Source organism: Lolium rigidum, chromosome 7, assembly GCF_022539505.1.
Source record: "Lolium rigidum isolate FL_2022 chromosome 7, APGP_CSIRO_Lrig_0.1, whole genome shotgun sequence".
NCBI lineage: Eukaryota > Viridiplantae > Streptophyta > Magnoliopsida > Poales > Poaceae > Lolium > Lolium rigidum.
Window position 1 is genome coordinate 15,998,732 of NC_061514.1, and position 22,760 is coordinate 16,021,491.

Below are 22,760 nucleotides of genomic sequence, written 5' to 3' on the forward strand. Positions count from 1 at the left end.
GTTTTTATAGGCGAAAGGGCAAGTCGGGAGGCGGCCGAGGGGCCCACCCCACGGCCGGCGCGGCCGAGGGCCCCACCGCGCCGCCCTAGGGTGTGGGCGCCTCGCGGCCCCTCTTCGTCTCCTCCTCGGACTTCGGAAGGCTCCGTGCAAAATAATACCGTGGGCTTTTGTTTCGTCCAATTCCGAGAATATTTCTGTGTAAGATTTCGAAACCAAAAACAGCAGAAAACAGAACTCGGCGCTTCGGCATCTTGTTAATAGGTTAGTGCCGGAAAATGCATCAAAATGATATAAAGTGTATGTAAAACATGTGAGTATTGTCATAAAACTAGCATGGAACATAAGAAATTATAGATACGTTTGAGACGTATCAGACATCTTCGAGAAGTTCCGCCACGGGAGATTTCCCAACCCTTTCCCCAACAATGTTAGAGGAGATGGAGTCTTTCACGGGCTTGTAGGAAAAAAATCCGAGGCGGAACTTCCGAAGATGCCGTAGGGCGTGTGCACCAACGACATCTTCGAGAAGTTCCGCTACGGGATATTTCCCAACCCTTTCCCCAACACTGGCGGAGCTTCCGAAGATTTCGTAGGGTGTGAGCACCAACGACATCTTCGAGAAGCTTCCGGGCGGGAGTCCTTCTTGCGGGAAGAGTTTGCTCGGGCAGAGCTTCTGAATATGTCTAAGACGGTCAGCCATCGAAGACATATTCGAGAAGCTCCGCTAGAGAGGCTCTTTCCATCCTGGTTGTTGCCTCTCCTCTCTCTACTCCCGAGCTGCTCTCTCAGCTCTCTCCGGAGGGGCTATATATAGCGGCGTGCCTCCAGATAATCCCCTCCCTCCCCAGATAAGGCCCCCCAGATAAGCCCCCCTGATACGTCTCCGACGTATCGATAATTTCTTATGTTCCATGCCACATTATTGATGATATCTACATGTTTTATACACATTATATGTCGTATTTATGCATTTTCCGGCACTAACCTATTAACGAGATGCCGAAGAGCCGCTTGTCGTTTTCTCGTTTTTGGTTTCAGAAATCCTACAAAGGAAATATTCTCGGAATTGGACGAAATCAACGCCCAGGGGCCTATTTTGCCACGAAGCTTCCAGAAGACCGAAGAGAAGACGCAGTGGGGCCACGGGGCGCCGCCACACTAGGGCGGCGCGGCCCAGGGGGGCCCGTGCGGCCCTGCTGTGTGGGGCCCCCGTGACCCCTCTGACTCCGCCCTTCCGCCTACTTAAGGTCTTCGTCGCGAAACCCCCGCATCGAGAGCCACGATACGGAAAACCTCACCGAGACGCCGCCGCCGCAAATCCCATCTCGGGGATCTCGGAGATCGCCTCCGGCACCCCCGCCGGAGAGGGGAATCATCTCCCGGAGGACTCTTCACCGCCATGGTCGCCTCCGGAGTGATGACCGAGTAGTTCACCCCTGGACTATGGGTCCATAGCAGTAGCTAGATGGTCGTCTTCTCCTCATGTGCTTCATTGTCGGATCTTGTGAGCTGCCTAACATGATCAAGATCATCTATCTGTAATTCTATATGTTGTGTTTGTCGGTATCCGATGGATAGAGAATACTATGTTATGTTGATTATCAATCTATTACCTATGTGTTGTTTATGATCTTGCATGCTCTCCGTTATTAGTAGAGGCTCTGGCCAAGTTTTTGCTCTTAACTCCAAGAGGGAGTATTTATGCTCGATAGTGGGTTCATGCCTCCATTAAATCGGGACGATGTGATGTAAAGTTCTAAGGTTGTGGATGTGCTGTTGCCACTAGGGATAAAACATTGATGCTATGTCCGAGGATGTAGTTATTGATTACATTACGCACCATACTTAATGCAATTGTCTGTTGTTTTGCAACTTAATACCGGAAGGGGTTCGGATGATAACTCGAAGGTGGACTTTTTAGGCATAGATGCATGCTGGATAGCGGTCTATGTACTTTGTCGTAATGCCCAATTAAATCTCACAATACTCATCATATCATGTATGTGCATGGTCATGCCCTCTCTATTTGTCAATTGCCCGACCGTAATTTGTTCACCCAACATGCTATTTATCTTATGGGAGAGACACCTCTAGTGAACTGTGGACCCCGGTCCATTCTTTACATCCGAATACAATCTATCGCAATACTTGTTCTACTCGTTTTCTCGCAAACAATCATCATCCACACTATACATCTAATCCTTTGTTACGGCAAGCCGGTGAGATTGAAAACCTCATCAGTTTCGTTGGGGCAAAGTACTTTGGTTGTGTTGTGCAAGTTCCACGTTGGCGCCGGAATCCCCGGTGTTGCGCCGCACTACATCTCGCCGCCATCAACCTTCAACGTGCTTCTTGGCTCCTCCTGGTTCGATAAACCTTGGTTTCTTTCCGAGGGAAAACTTGCCGCCGTACGCATCACACCTTCCTCTTGGGGTTCCCAACGGACGCGTGCTGTACGCGTATCAAGCTCTTTTTCTGGCGCCGTTGCCGGGGAGATAAAGACACGCTGCAAGGGGAGTCTCCACAATCCAATCTCTTTACTTTGTTTTTGTCTTGCTTTATTTTATTTACTACTTTGTTTGCTGCATTATATCAAAACACAAAAAAATTAGTTGCTAGCTTTACTTTATTTACTGTCTTGCACTCTATATCAAAAACACACAAAAAATTAGTTACTTGCATTTGCTTTACTTATTTCAACATGTTTCCTTTTAATTTTACTGTAAAAGATATACCTATGGGACAAGGGTCTATAATTGGAAGAGATAATATAGAAGAATTTTTCACCCATGTTAGTATGCATGAAGATCTTAAAGATATACCCCTTGCAAAAGCTGTCCCTACTTATGAAGATGCCTCTGTTTGTTTGGTACGCATGATGGAAGCTAGATTTATTAGTCTCAACCCCATGATACAACACATGTTTTTTACACTTTCTGATATGGAGCGGGGAGAGAAGAGAGATTTTGTTCTAAAAGTCTTAGTGCGGGAATTTGCGGATATAGCTAAAGAAGCTAGAAAAGTTTTTAGTAAGCATGAGAGGCTTGGTATGATCACCGATTTTAAAAGAACACTTGAAAAAATGGATAGGGATAGAATTAAGTACACTAATAATGTTAATGATGGTGGGGAGATTAAAGCACCAATACCATGTAAGCTCCTAGCGATGCATGAAGCTCTAGATAATAATTATGCTTGGCTTGTTCCTGAAAATTTGTTTGATGAGAGTAGCAAGCCCAAGACTAATGAAAAGGGAGCCGCTGAAACTTATGTATCCAGCATACTATGCATGGTTGAGAAAACTCCCAACACCCCCGGTTATGATGTCAATGCTCCATCCCTTGATAACACTTGATATACACTTTCTGCGCCTAGCTGAAAGGCGTTAAAGAAAAGCGCTTATGGGAGACAACCCATGTTTTTACTACAGTATTTTTGTTTTATATTTGAGTCTTGGAAGTTGTTTACTACTGTAGCAACCTCTCCTTATCTTAGTTTTGTGCATTGTTGTGCTAAGTAAAGTCGTTGATAGTAATGTTCATACTAGATTTGGATTGCTGCGCAGAAACAGATTTCTTTGCTGTCACGAATTTCGACCTGCCTCTCTGTAGGTAGCTCAGAAAAATATGCCAATTTACGTGCGTGATCCTCAGATATGTACGCAACTTTCATTCAATTTGAGCATTTTCATTTGAGCAAGTCTGGTGCCTCAATAAAATCCATCTTTACGGACTGTTCTGTTTTGACAGATTCTGCCTTTTATTTCGCATTGCCTCTTTTGCTATGATGGATGAATTTCTTTGTTCCATTAATGTCCAGTAGCTTTATGCAATGTCCAGAAGTGTTATGAATGATTGTGTCACCTCTTAACATGTTAATTTTTATTGTGCACTAACCCTCTAATGAGTTGTTTTGAGTTTGGTGTGGAGGAAGTTTTCAAGGATCAAGAGAGGAGGATGATACAATATGATCAAGGAGAGTGAAAGCTCTAAGCTTGGGGATGCCCGGTGGTTCACCCCTGCATATTCTAAGAAGACTCAAGCGTCTAAGCTTGGGGATGCCCAAGGCATCCCCTTCTTCATCGACAACATTATCGAGTTCCTCCCCCGAAACTATATTTTTATTCCATCACATCTTATGTACTTTACTTGGAGCGTCTGTTTGTTTTTGTTTTGTTTGAATAAAATGGATCCTAGCATTCATTGTGTGGGAGAGAGACACGCTCCGCTGTTGCATATGGACAAATATGTCCTTAGGCTTTACTCATAGTATTCATGGCGAAGGTTGAATCTTCTTCGTTAAATTGTTATATGGTTGGAATTGGGAAATGCTACATGTAGTAATTCTAAAATGTCTTGAATAATTTGATACTTGGCAATTGTTGTGCTCATGTTTAAGCTCTTGCATCATATACTTTGCACCTATTAATGAAGAAATACATAGAGCTTGCTAAATTCGGTTTGCATATTTGGTCTCTCTAAAGTCTAGATAATTTCTAGTATTGAGTTTTGAACAACAAGGAAGACGGTGTAGAGTCTTATAATGTTTACAATATGTCTTTTATGTGAGTTTTGCTGCACCGGTTCATCCTTGTGTTTTTTTCAAATAACCTTGCTAGCCTAAACCTTGTATCGAGAGGGAATACTTCTCATGCATCCAAAATCCTTGAGCCAACCACTATGCCATTTGTGTCCACCATACCTACCTACTACATGGTATTTCTCCGCCATTCCAAAGTAAATTGCTTGAGTGCTACCTTTAAAATTTCCATTCTTTACCTTTGCAATATATAGCTCATGGGACAAATAGCTTAAAAAAACTATTGTGGTATTGAATATGTACTTATGCACTTTATCTCTTATTAAGTTGCTTGTTGTGCGATAACCATGTTCCTGGGGATGCCATCAACTACTCTTTGTTGAATATCATGTGAGTTGCTATGCATGTCCGTCTTGTCTGAAGTAAGGGAGATTTACCACTTTATTGGTTAGAGCATGCATATTGTTAGAGAAGAACATTGGGCCGCTAACTAAAGCCATGAATCATGGTGGAAGTTTCAGTTTTGGACATATATCCTCAATCTCATATGAGAACATTAATTGTTGCTACATGCTTATGCATTAAAGAGGAGTCCATTATCTCGTTGTCTATGTTGTCCCGAGTATGGATGTCTAAGTTGAGAATAATCAAAAGCGAGAAATCTAAAATGCGAGCTTTCTCCTTAGACCTTTGTACAGCGGCATAGAGGTACCCCTTTGTGACACTTGGTTAAAACATGTGTATTGCGATGATCCCGGTAATCCAAGCTAATTAGGACAAGGTGCGGGCACTATTAGTATACTATGCATGAGGCTTGCAACTTGTAAGATATAATTTACATGATACATATGCTTTATTACTATCGTTGACAAAATTGTTTCTTGTTTTCAAAATCAAAGCTCTAGCACAAATATAGCAATCAATGCTTCCCTCTGCGAAGGGCCTTTCTTTTAATTTTATGTTGAGTCAGTTCACCTATCTCTCTCCACCTCAAGAAGCAAACACTTGTGTGAACTGTGCATTGATTCCTACATACTTGCATATTGCACTTGTTATATTACTCTATGTTGACAATATCCATGAGATACACATGTTACAAGTTGAAAGCAACCGCTGAAACTTAATCTTCCTTTGTGTTGCTTCAATACCTTTACTTTGATTGATTGCTTTATGAGTTAACTCTTATGCAAGACTTATTGATGCTTGTCTTGAAAGTACTATTCATGAAAAGTCTTTGCTTTATGATTCAGTTGTTTACTCATGTCATTACCATTGTTTTGATCGCTGCATTCATTACATATGTTTACAATACTCCCTCCGTCCCGGTTTACAGGGCCTACGCGTCTCCCAAGATCGTTAATTTGACTAATATAATGTAAATTTTATACTATAAAAATTATACCATTAGAAAGTACAACATCTGAACTTTCTAATGATATATGTTTTGCAGTATATATCTTGTGTTACATTGCTTAAATTGACAACCTAGAGATACGTGTAGGCCCTGTAAACCGAGACGGAGGTAGTAGTATGATCAAGGTTATGATGGCATGTCACTCCAGAAATTATCTTTGTTATCGTTTACCTGCTCGGGACGAGCAGGAACTAATCTTGGGGATGCTGATACGTCTCCGACGTATCGATAATTTCTTATGTTCCATGCCACATTATTGATGATATCTACATGTTTTATACACATTATATGTCGTATTTATGCATTTTCCGGCACTAACCTATTAACGAGATGCCGAAGAGCCGATTCGTCGTTTTCTGTTGTTTTTGGTTTCAGAAATCCTACAAAGGAAATATTCTCGGAATTGGACGAAATCAACGCCCAGGGTCCTATTTTTCCATGAAGCTTCCAGAAGACCGAAGAGAAGATGAAGTGGGGCCACGGGGCGCCGCCACACTAGGGCGGCGCGGCCCAGGAGGGGCCCGCGCGGCCCTGCTGTGTGGGGCCCCCGTGACCCCTCCGACTCCGCCCTTCCACCTACTTAAGTTCTTCGTCGCGAAACCCCCAGTACCGAGAGCCACGATACGGAAAACCTTACTGAGACGCCGCCGCCGCCGCCAATCCCATCTCGGGGGATTCTGGAGATCGCCTCCGGCACCCTGCCGGAGAGGGGAATCATCTCCCGGAGGACTCTTCACCGCCATGGTCGCCTCCGGAGTGATGAGTGAGTAGTTCACCCCTGGACTATGGGACCATAGCAGTAGCTAGATGGTCGTCTTCTCCTCATGTGCTTCATTGTCGGATCTTGTGAGCTGCCTAACATGATCAAGATCATCTATCTGTGATTCTATATGTTGTGTTTGTCGGGATCCGATGGATAGAGAATACTATGTTATGTTGATTATCAATCTATTACCTATGTGTTGTTTATGATCTTGCATGCTCTCCGTTATTAGTAGAGGCTCGGCCAAGTTTTTGCTCTTAACTCCAAGAGGGAGTATTTATGCTCGATAGTGGGTTCATGCCTCCATTAAATGCGGGACGAGTGACGGAAAGTTCTAAGGTTGTGGATGTGCTGTTGCCACTAGGGATAAAACATTGATGCTATGTCCGAGGATGTAGTTATTGATTACATTACGCACCATACTTAATGCAATTGTCTGTTGCTTTGCAACTTAATACCGGAAGGGGTTCGGATGATAACCTCGAAGGTGGACTTTTTAGGCATAGATGCATGCTGGATAGCGGTCTATGTACTTTGTCGTAATGCCCAATTAAATCTCACAATACTCATCATATCATGTATGTGCATGGGCATGCCCTCTCTATTTGTCAATTGCCCGACTGTAATTTGTTCACCCAACATGCTATTTATCTTATGGGAGAGACACCTCTAGTGAACTGTGGACCCCGGTCCATTCTTTACATCTGAATACAATCTACTGCAATACTTGTTCTACTGTTTTCTGCAAACAATCATCATCCACACTATACATCTAATCCTTTGTTACAGCAAGCCGGTGAGATTGACAACCCCACTGTTTCGTTGGGGCAAAGTACTTTGGTTGTGTTGTGCAGGTTCCACGTTGGCGCCGGAATCCCTGGTGTTGCGCCGCACTACATCTCGCCGCCATCAACCTTCAACGTGCTTCTTGGCTCCTCCTGGTTCGATAAACCTTGGTTTCTTTCTGAGGGAAAACTTGCCGCTGTACGCATCACACCTTCCTCTTGGGGTTCCCAACGGACGCGTGCTGTACGCTTATCACCCCCCCCCCCCCAGATAAGGCAAACACCAGATAAGCCTCCCCCAGATTAAGCCCCCCCATCTTAGGTCCCGGTTTGAGCCCCCCACCCGGGATAAAAGGGGTATATAAAATAAATTTAAACTAAAACAACGACAACGACTTTATTGAAATTTAACTAGATACGTTAACTAAATTTAAACCAAAGTAACGGCTATAACTTTATTGGAATTTAACTAGATACATTAACTAAATTTAAACCAAAGTAACGACTTCGACTAGTTCTTCCACGCATCCGTTGCTGCCCTCCTGGTTGCCGCCTCCTGCCGCAGCAGCAGCTGCAGCTCCTCCTCACAACGACGCTTATGCATCTCCTCACTATCCAGATCCGTCACACGCTCCCTCTTATGTAGCTCCTGGAGACTCTGACTCTCAAATGCTTCTATGGTAGCCGCTAGAGCCGCCTCCTCCCACTCCTCTATCTCTGTGAGCTGTGGGTCCACCTCATCCGCCGCTGCCCTCCTAGCTGCCGCCTCCTGCCGCAGTTGCTGCTGCAGCTCCTCCCACTCCTCTATCTCCGCGAGCTGCGGGTCCACCTCCACCGGCGGCGGGTGCGGCTTTGGAGGCAGTGTGAAATGGGCTAGCTAGGGTTCGGTGAGTGAAGTGGGAGACAGGGACATAGGAGCTATTTATAGAGACGTGTAGGCGGGAAATCTCCCACGCGGCTTCGTGGCGGGAAACTTCCCCACCAGCCGGTACTAATGGTTGCACACACGTTCTTATCCCACCAAGAATCTTAGTCCCGTTTGCACCCACCAGTCGGGACTAAAGGTTAGATGGTTAGCCGTCTTAGACATAAGTTAGTGAACTTCATATTCATAAGTTATGCATATTCAACTTCAAATTCATAAGTTATTCTACTTCATATTCAAATTCATATTCATAAGTTATTCAACTTCATATTCGTAAGTTATTCAAATTCATATTCAAATTCATATTCATAAGTTATTCAAATTCAAATTCATAAGTGATTCAACTAAATTCATATTCAAAAGTTATTCAAATTCATATTCATAAGGAATGTAAATATTTTAAATGTTCAAAATGAATAAATTATACTTTTCTTACATAGAGATTTATTTTCTAAATATTTTGATATATCATATGTTATTTTTTTATTTGAAATAAGATGGGAAACAAAATTATTTGAAGAGAGACATACAAATATGCCCTTTGGTCCCGGTGCGTGCCATGAACCGGGACCAAAGGGTTAATTTGCGCGCGTAGGGGAAAAGGCAGCCAAAATAGGCCTTAGGTCCCGGTTGGTGCCACGAACCGGAACCAAAGGCCCCCCTTTGGTCCCAGTTCGTGCCACCAACCGGGACCAAAGGCCCCTCCGCTATAACTGCACACTTCGTCTCCGCGCGGAGACAACCACACAGACGCCGCCAGGCTGCCCGTTTTTCGAATGCGTCACCGCCGCGCGCCGCCCACCGCATCGTCCGCTGCGCCGCCGCCCACTGCGCCACCGCCAGCTGCGCCACTGTCCGCCCTTGACGCCCACCGCACTGCCCTCCTGCGCGCGCGCCCGGCCCCGCCGCTCGTCTCCCCTTTACCGCGTGCGACCACGCTGGCCGCCGTTCCGCCCCCGACCACCTCCTCCGACCGCCTCCACGCCATACACGCCTCCGACGCCACCAGCTGCCTCCTCCTCCGGCGGTAAGCCCCTGCTCTCCCTCCTCCTCCGGCCGACCGACTGGCCGTCACACATATGCATTTGTTTTTTTTTTAATATTTTAATTGTTTTAGTGTTAATTTGTTAGTTATAAATAATTTTTGTGAGGGTTAGTGAAAATATTTAGTTAGAACTCTATAATATTAGTTAGTGAAAATTGTTAGTGAAAATGGTTAGTTAGAATTGTTAGTAAAATTTGTTAGTTAGAAATAATTTTACAATATTTGTGTTAGTGAAATTTGTTAGTTAGAAATATTTGTGTTAGAAATATTTGTGTTAGAAATATTTGTGTTAGTGAAATTTGTTAGTTAGAAATAATTTTAGTGAAATATTTGTGTTAGTGAAATTTGTTAGTTAGAAATAATTTTAGAAATATTTGTGTTAGTGAAATTTGTTAGTTAGAAATATTTGTGTTAGTGTAATTTGTTGGTGAGAAATATTTATGTTAGAAATAATTTTAGTGAAATATTTGTGTTAGTGAATTTGTTGGTTAGAAATAATTTTAGAAATATTTGTGTAAGAAATATTTGTGTTAGTGAAATTTGTTAGTTAGAAATATTTATGTTAGAAATATTGTTAGAAATATTTTTAGTTAAATATTTGTGTTAGTGAAATTTGTTAGTTATAAATAAATTTTCTTACTAAATATTACTATTAGTATTAGTTAGAAATATATACTTACTATAGAACTATATTAGTATTATGTATATATAGTTAGTTTATTTAGCACAATATTATGTTTTCAAAGCTACGATGCCGCGCCCGCCGCGTCATGGAGGGTCTGGGACCATTGTGGACCAGATGTTGTTGATGGGGGAGGTCCGGGACTAGGCTTACCGGGGTGACACTAGGAGGTGTTATCTTCCGGAGCGCGCACCTTGGTGCGGAATCCGGGTCCCGTCGTCGACCCGGATCTTCTCTGGTCGAGGTCACGTGGGCCACGGTCGTTTCAGAGGGAGCCGGCCCCGCAAGAGGTGGTAGCTCAGCGCATCACAGAGGAGGACGAGCACGTTCGCCGTTGCCTGCATCTGTTGGAGACCATGTATAGGACCGGATGGTCAGTTCTGCAGGGATCTCACGTGAGCTATGATCCTGTGATTGTTCCGTGGCTTTGGGTGTTCACCCGGCGCGGCTCAAGATCCGGTCGGCGCCGTTGAGAGGTTCTAGCTAGTGATGTATAAGGGTTAAATAAAAATGGACCCGAGCTATATATGCATGTAACTGCACTATATGCTTTCAGCACTACATTATCGTACCTTAGTTAATGAATATATTTGTAACACCAATTTACGTTTTCTACATTATCCTGAATTAATATCTATATATGTGATTATATGATGGTTCCTACAACTTGCTAGTCGTTGCAGAAACTATGGACGCTCACAGAAACGAAGCCCAAGAAGAATTCATGGCTAACCTCATAGCCGATGGTATTCTGGATGATGGCGGTGACGATCCTCTAGAGCGAGGAAAGCGAAAAAAATTCCTAGCTCGGACAACAGGAAAATCAATCGATACTCCCCTTCGTCGTGCACTCCTATGATGACCCGAAGATGGCATCCATGATCGAACGTTCGGCTAGAGATCTTGGAGCAGATGTTCGGTACGATGATTACTATCCAACGGCTGAAGTCAGAAACAAGTATCAATACGGAAAGGATCTCATCAAACCTGGTGAGTTCGCGCGTCTAGAGACTAAGATGCGAAGGTTGCATGAATGGTACCTGCAAGCTTGTCGGAACGCGGAACGCTACCTCAGGGTGGGACTTAGAGATGAGCATTACGGGGGAAGGAGGAGATAAACCTTGAGTTTGAAGAACTATTTCAGTTATTCAGTCAAGACGCCCTCGACAAATCTATCATCAGTTGCTACTGCCTGTAAGTGATTTATTTATGTAATTAAGTATGTAGCTAAGCTCATTTATTTGCACTAACAATTATTCTCACAATATTCTTTTTGTACGCTATATATTATGTAGAATGAATATGCTTGAATGCAAAAAAGGCAGGCTCTATGACATCGGGTTCATTGACCCAAACACTGTTCATGAAGTTACGGTTCGACGGTACGCCAATGACACAGAGGACAACATGCTAATGTTTTTACTAAAGCAAGCAAACAAAGAGGAAATATTCTTTTCTTACAACTTCAAGTGAGTGTTATAACTGTCTTACGTACATTCGATTTCACTTACTCGATGTGAAGTCTAAATAATCCGGCGAGTTATGCGTGTGCAGCTTCCACTATATTCTCCTAATCATTGAGCTTAAGAAAGGAGTAGTACTTGTCATAAACTCGAAACATAAAGACCATGGGGAATGGGCGAACATGGCTGCCCTGCTCTAGAGGTAATTTCAATCAATATCGTGTCGGCATCTTCATCTGTTCTCATTCGATGATGTCATCAACTAATCAGTAACTCATTTACTCATTTTTTCTTTGCCGGGCAGGGCTTGGAAACGGTTCATCAATATTGTTCCGGGTAAATGGAAACCGGAGCTTACATTTAAAGATCGCCCTGTAACTAGTACTCCCTCTGTTTCTTTCTATAATGCCTATTGTTTTTTCGCTTTTGTTTCAGAATATAAGAGTAAAGCTATATTTTTTTGCAAAGACTCCTTCCACCGATATGTTCCATCCAGAAAATCTGGAAACAAATCTGTTCCTGTCCAGTAAATCAGGAAACCAATTTGTTCCCGTCCAGAAAATGTGGAAATCAATCTGATTATGGAAAGAATAACGGGAGAGAGGGAGTACATGGCGCGATCGGTTATGGAAACAAGATTATTTTCTGAGATCTGATTTCAGTTTCGTATTTTGTTTCTAAGATCGCTTGGGGGTTTTGTGTCAAAAAATTGCTTGCGCTAATTTCCGTGCAAAAATAGAATAGGCACTATAGAAAGGAACGGAGGGAGTATTATATATATACCTATGTACGCGAATCTCTTTGATATTTTATTTCAATACCATGCAAGATTATTAGTTTGATCGAACTATTTTTTCGTAAAGTGTTTGAAGCCGGAACCCGAAACTTATGTAGATACTACGTCTGCGAGTTCATTCGCGAGATGACCTATCAGAGGGACCCGGAAGAGGCTATACAAGACACTCGTGTACGTGAACATTTTTTCACAATTAATCTTATTTTATTACCATCAATTGTATTGAGTTCCATTCATATATATTGATCTTCTTTTTTTAATTTAGATGGAACGCATGCGGGACTCTCTCCTAACGGAGGATCGCATACGAGCAATTCAAGAGGAAATTGCGGGATTCTTTCTTAGCGAGGTCATAGCTCGAAATGGAGAATACCATCGGGAGTTCGTACTTATAAGTTAGGGATATGAATAGATATGATACCTTTGGCCCGGCTTTATATATTGTAAACATGCATTACTTGTGCTGTATTTCATGACGATGTCTATATATACATGATGACGCTTGTGGTTTCTTGAATGATGTATACATTGCAGAATTGAATGAATAATATAAAAACCAGAAACTCTGTCGCGGCAGATAAACGGTCAGTTTCTCTGCCGCGGCAGAGGTTGAGTTTGGAGCGGACATTTTCTCTGCCGCGGCAGAGACCCTCCAGTCCCGGTTCGTATCACGAACTGGGACCAAAGGTCCTCCACCACGAGCCCCCTGATCGCACCACGTGGCGAGGCCTTTGGTCCCGGTGTATATTTGAACCGGGATTAAAGGTTTGAGCCTTTAGTCCCGCCTGTTTTGTCCCGGTTCGAAAACTGGAACTGATGACCCAGATAAACCGGGACTGTTGCCATTTTCTACTAGTGGTAGTAACCTTAATTTGCGCTTCGTCTGCAACACTAACCTCTCGTCTCTGACTCTGCCGTCGTCCGCTGCACAATCAGCCAATCATGTCCCGCCCTGACCTCGCAGACTCCCAGAGTTCCAGGAGAAGGGTGGCAGCTTTCGATCGTGGACCGTATCAACCTTGTACGTCGACCTCGACGTCCGTCCTCGTCAATGACGACGTCGCTCAACGGTCGCGGGCAGTCCAAAACCTCGGTGCGATGCAGGAACCGCTCAAAGCCCACTAGCGACTAGTTCTCCACGTGACAGGTGAAAGGAGTTTGCCGATTCTACCAAAAAAAAACCATCAATTTTGCCCACCACAGATCATCGGTTCCAAGCTACTGACGCTTCATGCTTCGGACGCACAGGAAGGAAGCTCGGGCAAGCGCCGGCCATGGTGATATTCTTTTCCCCAAGAAAATCACAAGGTGATGTTTTGAATACGATTCCAAGAAAGCCAGGACACGGCCGGCCTTGGCCTGCCTGCCTGCACCTCACTACGCGGCCTTAGTCGGCCTGACCAGAGACGACGTTGCAAAATGGTTAAGTACCGTCATCTTTGTGCTTCATCTCTAACACTAACCTGTCGTCTGTGCCTCCTGACCTCTGCTGCACAATCAACCAATCATGTCCCGTCCTGAGGCGCTGGAACGTGGAGTGATCGCGTCGCATGTCTCTCGTCCGCACACATGCGCGGCGTGGAGGGGCAGCCACGGCGCTGATCGCACGAAGACCCACTGGTGGAAAAAGGGGCTTTGGTCGCGGTTGGCAACTGCCATTAGTCGCGGTGGCGCAACCGCGACCAAAGTAGCGCGACTAAAGGCCCCCCTTTAGTCGCGGTTCCTTACGAACCGCGACTAAAGGCCCGTCCACGTGGGCCGCAGGCGAGCGCCAGGGCGGAGGACCTTTAGTCGCGGTTCTTCTGGCCAACCGCGACTAAAGGCCTCCGCAGGGTTTAGGGTTTAGCCCCCCTCCCCCTAAATCTGGTTTCTTTTTAATTTTTATTATTTTATTTCTTTTGGGTTTTAATTTTGAAGGAGTTTCACATATTCTACGGTACTGTATACATACATGCATATGAATGTACAATTTCAAACAAATTTGAAATTAGAACCAAAAAGAATTCAAGAGGAATATACAATATATATTCAATATCGGATGACCATATACAATATATATTCAATATCGGATGACCATATACAATTTTGAACAAGTTAGTTACAAATTCTGGTGCATATAAAGTTCTACGTCATCGTAATAGTGTTCTCCTCTAGGATCGATGACTTCCCTCGCCAACCATCCAGCTAGTTCCTCTTGAAGTGGTCGGAAGCGAGCTTCTGGACTAAGCGTCTTCCGGAGGTTATTCCTCAGGATGTTGTTCTCACACTTCTGGTCCCGCTCATTGCAGTATCTCCGGATCCTCTCACAAACATAGTATCCACATAGATTGGTCCCCGGTGGCTGAGTATCCCCACTCGTCCGCACTGCCATTTTAAAATTTAGCTCTTTTTTGAATTCACCGACCTTGGTATCTACGAACCGTCTCCAAACCCTACGAGGCAAAGAAAATTAAATAAACAAGAGAGTTATTAATTAGTTACTTGATATTAGGAAATGATGAACGAAATAGGCCGATCGATATAGAGCGCAAATGAATGAAAATAATTACTTTTGCATCATTTTTCTCATGTCGCCCCAAAGCGCCGGATCCATATTCAGAGAGTCGTGGACGAGAACTGAGGAGGTCTGAACTTTAATTACCATAAGAATCCAGTGGAACCTGCGGACACGATACATGCACAGATCATGCATAACTCATCGATTAGCCACATACCATGCATGGAGTAAACAAAAGAGAATGTGCTCAAGACAGAAACACTCACCCAAAATGGTAAGGAAATAGAATATCACTTATCTGTTGCTGTTTTCTAATAAACCGCCACAGGTCTTCCTCCACGTCGGCGGGGTGGTGTTCTAACACATATGAATTAACGATGTGTGGGTCAATGAACCCAGCATCATGGATGTTCCTTATTCGCATTTCCCGCTTCTTCATTCTGCATAATAGCGTACACAACAAGATAGTTAGGACAATATATATATATATATATATATATATATATATATATATATAGGAAATAGCCACCTACTCACATGTCTAGCTGTGCACCCTTATTCTACCGTTGGATCAGCATATAGGATGTTTTCCACCCTTCATCTAAACTGACGCCGTGAGCCGAGGTTTCTTCCGCGCCTCGTTGAAACCCACCACCAACCCACCCGCACTCTCCTCCCTCGCCCGTCCTTTTCCCCACGACCCCACGTGATACCACCACCACCGCACCACTACCAACCCCAATCCCCACATCCACCAAGCGCCCCTGTCGCCGGCGTTCCCTCACCATCCGTGTCAAATCAGCCCACCGCTCGGCCTCCTTCCCCGACGTGCACCCGCACTCCGCGCCGCCTCCTTCCCCTGGCGGCAGCACCGCATCCGAGCCGTCGTCTCCTTCCCGCTCGTCCCCAACCCCGCCCTGCCGCTCCCCCAAATCCATGCCGCCGACCGGGCTCCCCCGCTCCTCATGATTTCCCGCGAGCCGGCTGCTTCCCCGCCGTATCGGAAGCTCCCCAGCTCGAGCCCCCTCGCGAGTTGGCATCCACAGGGGAGGGATGACGAGCCGGCACACCAGCCCGCCCATCCGCACCGTGATCAAGCCCGGCGCGCCAATCACATCCTAGATCCGCACGCCGCGTTGCTGCTTCCGTGCGAGCCTAATCCCGTATCCCCATCTCGCTCTCGTTTTGTGATTTCTTTTTTTGATCTGGAGCTGCAGTTCCTCCTCGCGTACGGCCGCCACAGCCTCTCACAGGCCGCGTCTGTGAGGAGGCAACCACGGTGGCTGGGGAAGATTCCTTCGATTGCTTTTCCCGGAGACTCGATTTGTGATGGCTGGGCCATGTTTCGCGGTCGGTCGCCATGGCTGGGCCATGTTTCCTTTGGTTGCTTTTCCCAGGACTTGATTTGTGTTTTCCATTTTTTTTTCTATCTAGATTTGCTTCACCTCCTCTCTATCTACGATCTGTATTTTGCTTCACTATTTAAGCGATTCAGGTTGATGTTGATTTTTTAGACTTCGATGGATGTCACCTTATGTTGATTTGTTGTGCATGTTTTGTTCTCGATCCAGATCCAATGTTCATTTTTAAATAAAGGAAAAAAAATGAGAGAACAGTGGGTCTGGTGTCATTGGGATCTCATCTTTTCTTCTTTCCGAATTTTCGTAGGGACTAATTAGCCTGCAGGCTGCCTCCTCCATACTGAAATTTCAATATAGGGATTAGATTTTCCTGGAGACTGTCTCTCCTTCGCACTGAAATTTCTCCTCTCCATACTGAAATTTCAATGTAGAGTTTAGATTTGCCTGGAGTCTGTCTCTCCTTCGCACTGAAATTTCTCCTTATTGGTCAAGTTTTGGCAGACCACCTCCGAATCTTTTATTCGTTCTGATTTTTTAGACTTCGATGTCACCTTATGTTCTTGCTTGTCCATAGTTGCAATTGGTGCTTGTCCTCTTTGCTTAAATTGAATTTTATTTGTCCAATTTTATTTCGGATGGTTTGATCTCCTCTTATTCTCTCTTATAATTTTACGTCCAAATTCTGGTGCCATTTTTTTTGGGTGGTTTTAGCAATGCTCTGCTCCAAATTTGCTTGCCTGAAGAACTTGCTCTGATGCTCACATATTGGTATGCGAGAGACCAACACCGCTCCTCCCCGACCATGACCCGTCGCACTTGTGCCTTGCATCGGCCAGCGGAGCTCCTTAATGCTTGTTTTGTTGCCTAATTACTGTGTCAACTAATGAAAGGAGCTTGCTCTTTTCCCGATTCTCTTCCTCGTGTACTATTTTTCTTTGTTGCTCAACTCACTTGGCTTCTCTAGTTCTAGTATATGTAACTGATCTTCTAGAGAAAAGCTTCTTCTGAGAAACGAATCTGGAGAATGTCCTAATTCCTAGAAGAAGCTTTTTTCTCTCTCAATCTGTTTTCTTTGTGTTAATTTCTGTTCAAGCCATGCGTGTTCAACATGAGATGCTACCGGAGTGCATGTCTCTGCTATAGCATTTTTTTCTGGTTCTTATGTTGTTCTGATCTTTTCTGTCTTTTGTTCAAGGAATCTCGAAATAAATGATACCCAAGATACAATTTTTGTTATGATCTCCGAAACTAAGGAATCTCGAAATATTTTTTTTATATTTTTCTTCTGGCCAAATTCTTCTCGCTATCCGTGTGATTTCTAGTTGGATCCCCTCTCTTTCTTGTTTGGTGGCTTTGGTTTATCTGTTGGCGGCGTCCCAAGATTTTGTGCGGATCGAGCGCTGCTCTTGAGACGCGGTTGCCTAATTCGCGTGCGCCTGGGGAGTTGCCGCTTCCGTCTCCCTGATTCGGTGCGTCTTGGACATTTCAGACATTTTTAGAGATGAATTTTGTGATGTTCCTGGACGTCTCTTTGATTTGATGCGGGCCTTGAAGTGATGCTCATATCTAACTTCCGCATAGATATAGTCTTTGGCGTCTTTATGTTTTATGTAACCCTTGTACCAATTTAGCAGACCTTTCATTTGTCGAGGTAGATCCTCTTCCTGCGCAGGCTCGATGAGAGGGCCATTCTTCACATATGTAAATAATACGTCCTTCATTGGCGCCTCATCAAGGCCTAACAGTGCACGAAGAGTGATACCTAAGTCGGCCGCTTGTTCTCTGGCACTTTCTACAGTCAATCCATGTGCTGCCGCAGCTGCTATGATATCGGGGGCATCCGGACCGGCGGCTTGCACTATGAGTGGGGCGATCGATTGTTTACTTTGTTCCCCGAGCTGGGCAACTTCTTTCCCCCTTTCTAATTTTGTCTCGGCCTCGTCCTCCAAGGCTTTCTTCTCCGCAGACTCTTGGTTCCTCTTGAACGCGAGTGCTTGCCTACGAAGTTCACGTAAATAGTCGTCGCGTGCAGATTCTTCGCGGCTTGGGACGGTGTGTTCAAAAATGACTTAGCCCATCGCTTTTCCTTGTCGAATATACTCGGCTTGGGCTCGCCCTCTATTTTCTTCTTGACGCTCGCCTTCCATTTCTCTAAATCAGCAGCCGCGCCGCCTCGACTTCCTCGGCACTACTTTCCCAAGGCCTCGTGGGGAGAGGCTTCGGTGATACCTCCGGTACCTTTGTTTTCTTAGGTACGTAAGGGTCCGGGTTAATAACCCGGGACTGCTCGCTTCTTCGCCGGAGGTGGATTGGGGGCGGTACCGGTGTCCGATCACCCGCCGGACGAGGATCGGGGGGCGGCGTCGGCCGACGTGAATGAGGTGTATTAGGTGAAGCACCACCGCCACCGTCACCGCCACCGCCACCGTCACCGCCACCGCCACCGCCACCGTCACCGCCACCGCCACCACCACCACCGTACGGGGGTGGACTTGTTGGCGCCTCGCCCGGAAACTTGATAAATTTCTTCGCCATAGAATGAATCGGCGCTTGACATCTCCAAGTCTTTTCACCCCTTCGGGTGTAGCAATGTCAATGTCCGGGTCCTCAAACCCTTGGACTATCTCCTCCACCGTGACACGAGCATAGCCATCTTGAATGGGGTTGTTGTGGTGGAGTGCTCCAGGTGGTAAAGCACTCGCCGATGGCTACCTTCATGGACATGTTCCCGATAGGATAATACAGATGACATGCTTTCATCTCCTTTATATCGTCCACGGGGTAGCGAGGAGGCTCCGGTGCAGTAATTTCGACCACCACAGGCTCCGGTGCAGTAATTTCTATCGTCGGTGCACCAGCCGGTGAGGCCTCCGTGGAAGCCACGCTGCTTCTTCTCCGCTGCTGGCTTCCGAGATCCATTGGATGATCTTCATGCTGCGCCCGAGCTGCCTCTCTTTCGGCTACTAGTACACTCACGGTTTTCTTCATCACATCCATTTCCGTTACCAAGCTGCGCCACAACATCTTTTTCCCGATCCATCTTTCTCTTACGGCTTCACGTAACCGTACGGGTCATCGTTCCGGGGAACCCTATTTTCCACGGAATGGGCCCCATGCCTCGTACACGTCCTCCGTGTTCGGGATTCCCGAGGGCTTTTGTCGTGGCGTCGTTCTCTCCGTTGAACTTGATCCTCCCCTCTTGAGCATCCCTCATTGCCTCAATAAGCTTTTTGGTGGGTGTAATTATTTTGCCCCGGTAAACACACTCCCCTGTCTCCGGGTTCAGCGATCCCCCATGCCCGTACCACCAGCTTTTGGCCCTTGGGTCCCATCCCTCCGTACCTAGACGGATTCCTCGCGCCCTCAGCTCGTTCTCCATCTTCTCCCACCTAGGCTGCCAAAAGCGATACCCTCCCGGCCCCATTTTATGATTGTACTCCTTCTTGGCCGCATTTTCCTTATTTTTTTCGATAGTTCAAGGAACTGCTCCGATTTCTTTTGCTTCACAAATTCTAGCCAATCATGTTGCAGTTTCTCATATTGTCCTTTGAAATCCGGAGTCTTGCCCTGGTTGACAAAGTCATGGGCTAGATTTTGCTTGTATTTCCGGAATGCGTTGGCCATCCTAGAAAGAGCGAACTGGTTTGACTAGCTTGCGCCTCTTCTTGTTTTCCGCAATCTTGTTACCCTCCTCATCGTATTTGCGGTATTCCGGAGGTAGAACGAAATGTTCCATAAGCTTGTTGAAGCAATCTTTTTTTCTCTCTTATCGACAAAAGTGAAACCAACACGTGCCTTCTTTGGCTCATTCCACTCCTGGCGGGTGATCGAGACGTTGTCTCTAACAACGGCTCCGCATTGGCTGACAAACTTGGTGGCGTTCTTGCTGGGCTCCATAGTCAAGTTCCCATATCTCCTCTATGTAACCATAATATGTGACCTTTTGCCCATTCTCGGTTGCTGCATCAAAGCGGACACCACTGTTTTGGTTGGTGCTCTTTTTATCTTGGGCGATCGTGTAAAATGTATTCCCATTTATCTCGTACCCTTGGAAAGTCGTTATAGTCGAAGATGGTGTCTTGGCCAACATGTACAGACTGATCTACAACATCTTCGTCACTCATTAAATGTTTTCTCAACCAACCGCCGAAAGTCTCCATGTGGGCCTTCCTAATCCAGGATTCGGAGCTTCCCGGGGTTGTCCGAGCGTAAAATATTCTTGTGTTTCTCAAAGTACGGAGCCACCAAGCTGGAATTGGTCGGAACCGTGTGGTGTGCTTCGGTCGAGAGAATGGCCGTCCATACATATCGTTGATTTCCTTCCGATCGTGCCTTTTCCACTTAGTCTCCCCTCGTGCCGCGATCGAGGAAGACCAATCGGCTTAAGGTCGGGAACAAAGTCAACACAAAACTCAATTACCTCCTCATTTCCATAGCCCTTGGCGATGCTTCCTTCCGGCCTAGCACGGTTACGAACATATTTCTTTAATATTCCCATGAACCTCTCGAAGGGGAACATATTGTGTAGAAATACAGGACCGAGAATGGAAATCTCATCGACTAGGTGAACCAGGAGGTGCGTCATAATATTGAAGAAGGATGGCGGGAACACCAACTCGAAACTGACAAGACATTGGATCACATCGTTACTGTAACCGTGGTAGAACTTCTGGATTGATTACCTTCTGAGAGATTGCATTGAGGAATGCACATAGCTTCACAATGGCTACTCGAACATTTTCCGGCAGGGAGCCCCTCAAAGCAATCGGAAGCAATTGCGTCATCATCACGTGGCGGTCGTGAGACTTCAGGTTTTGGAACTTTTTCTCCGCCATGTTTATTATTCCCTTTATATTGGACGAGAATCCTGACGGGACCTTCATACTTGCTCGGGCATTCAAAAAATATGACCTTCTCTTCTTTGGTCGGAGCGTAGGCTGGCACGACCTTGAAACCGTTCCGGATGCGGGTCATCGGGGTCTTTCAAACTTTGCTTGGTCCTGCCGTGCTTCCTTTGTATCATTTGACTTCCCATACACGCCCAAGAAGCTTAGGATGTTCACGCAAATATTCTTCGTAACGTGCATCACGTCGATTGCGGAGCGGACTTCTAGGACTTTCCAATATTCTAGCTCCCAGAATATAGATTTCTTCTTCCACATGGCTACGTGCCCGTCGGCTCCCTTCGGAACTGATTGTCCGCCAGGACCCTTTCCAAAGATGACTTTCAAACCCTTGACCATATCAAATACCTCGGCACCGGTGTGTTCCGCGAGGCTTCGGCCGGTGATCTGCCTTGCCGTTGTAATGCTTGCCTTTCTTTCTTCTTGGATGACCTTTCGGAAGAAATCGACGATGCCCAAGGTACACGTTCTTCTTACAATTTGGCAAATGTACACTTTCGGTCTCATGTAAGCGGTGCGTGCATGCATTGTATCCCTTATTTGACGAGTCCCGAAAGGTTACTAAGAGCAGAGCCAATCGTTGATGGTTACGACAAGCAACGCTCGTAGGTCAAATTCCTCTTCTTTGTGCTCATCCCACACACGGACACCGAGTCTGCCCCACAGCTGTAAAAGCTCATCAACTAATGGCCTTAGGTACACATCGATGTCGTTGCCGGGTTGCTTCGGACCTTGGATGAGCAACGGCATCATAATGAACTTCCGCTTCATGCACAACCAAGGAGGAAGGTTGTAGATGCATAGAGTCACGGGCCAGGTGCTATGGCTGGAGCTACGCTCGCCAAAAGGATTCATGCCATCCGTACTTAGACCAAATCTTATGTTCCTTGCGTCGGCTACAAAATCTTTGAACTCTATGTCGATCTTTCTCCATTGCGTTCCATCTGCGGGGTGTCTCAACTCCCCGTCCGACTTACGGTCCTCTTTGTGTCATCGCAACAACTTGGCATGCTCTTTGTTCCCGAACGAGACGTTTCAACCGTGGTATTATAGGAGCATACCACATCACCTTGGCGGGAACCCTCTTCACGGGTTTACGGCCCTCAACATCGTCACCGGGGTCATCGCCTCGATCTTATAACGCAATGCGGTGCATACCGGGCATTCATTCAAATTCTCGTATTCACCGCGGTAGAGGATGCGATCGTTGATGCATGCATGTATCTTCGAGAACCTCTAAACCTAGAGGGCAGACAACCTTCTTTGCTTCGTACGTAGTGGCGGGCAACTCGTTATTCTTTGGAAACATATTCTTCAACATTTTCAGCAAGTTTTCAAATGCCGAGTCAGCTACACCTGCCTGTGCCTTCCATCTCAGCAAATCCAGTGTGCAGCCCAGCTTTTTCAGACCATGTTATCACCAGATTTTAGACGAATCCAGAGGTGGGCCGGGCTTGGAAGATTACCTGTGGAAGGATTCTAAGGCGGCCTGGCACGAAGGGTCTTGGGCTGAGTTGCCCGTGTATCTTTACTTAGTAGTTTATTATAAGAGATAGAATCTTAGTCGTGCACGGTTTAGTGCACGC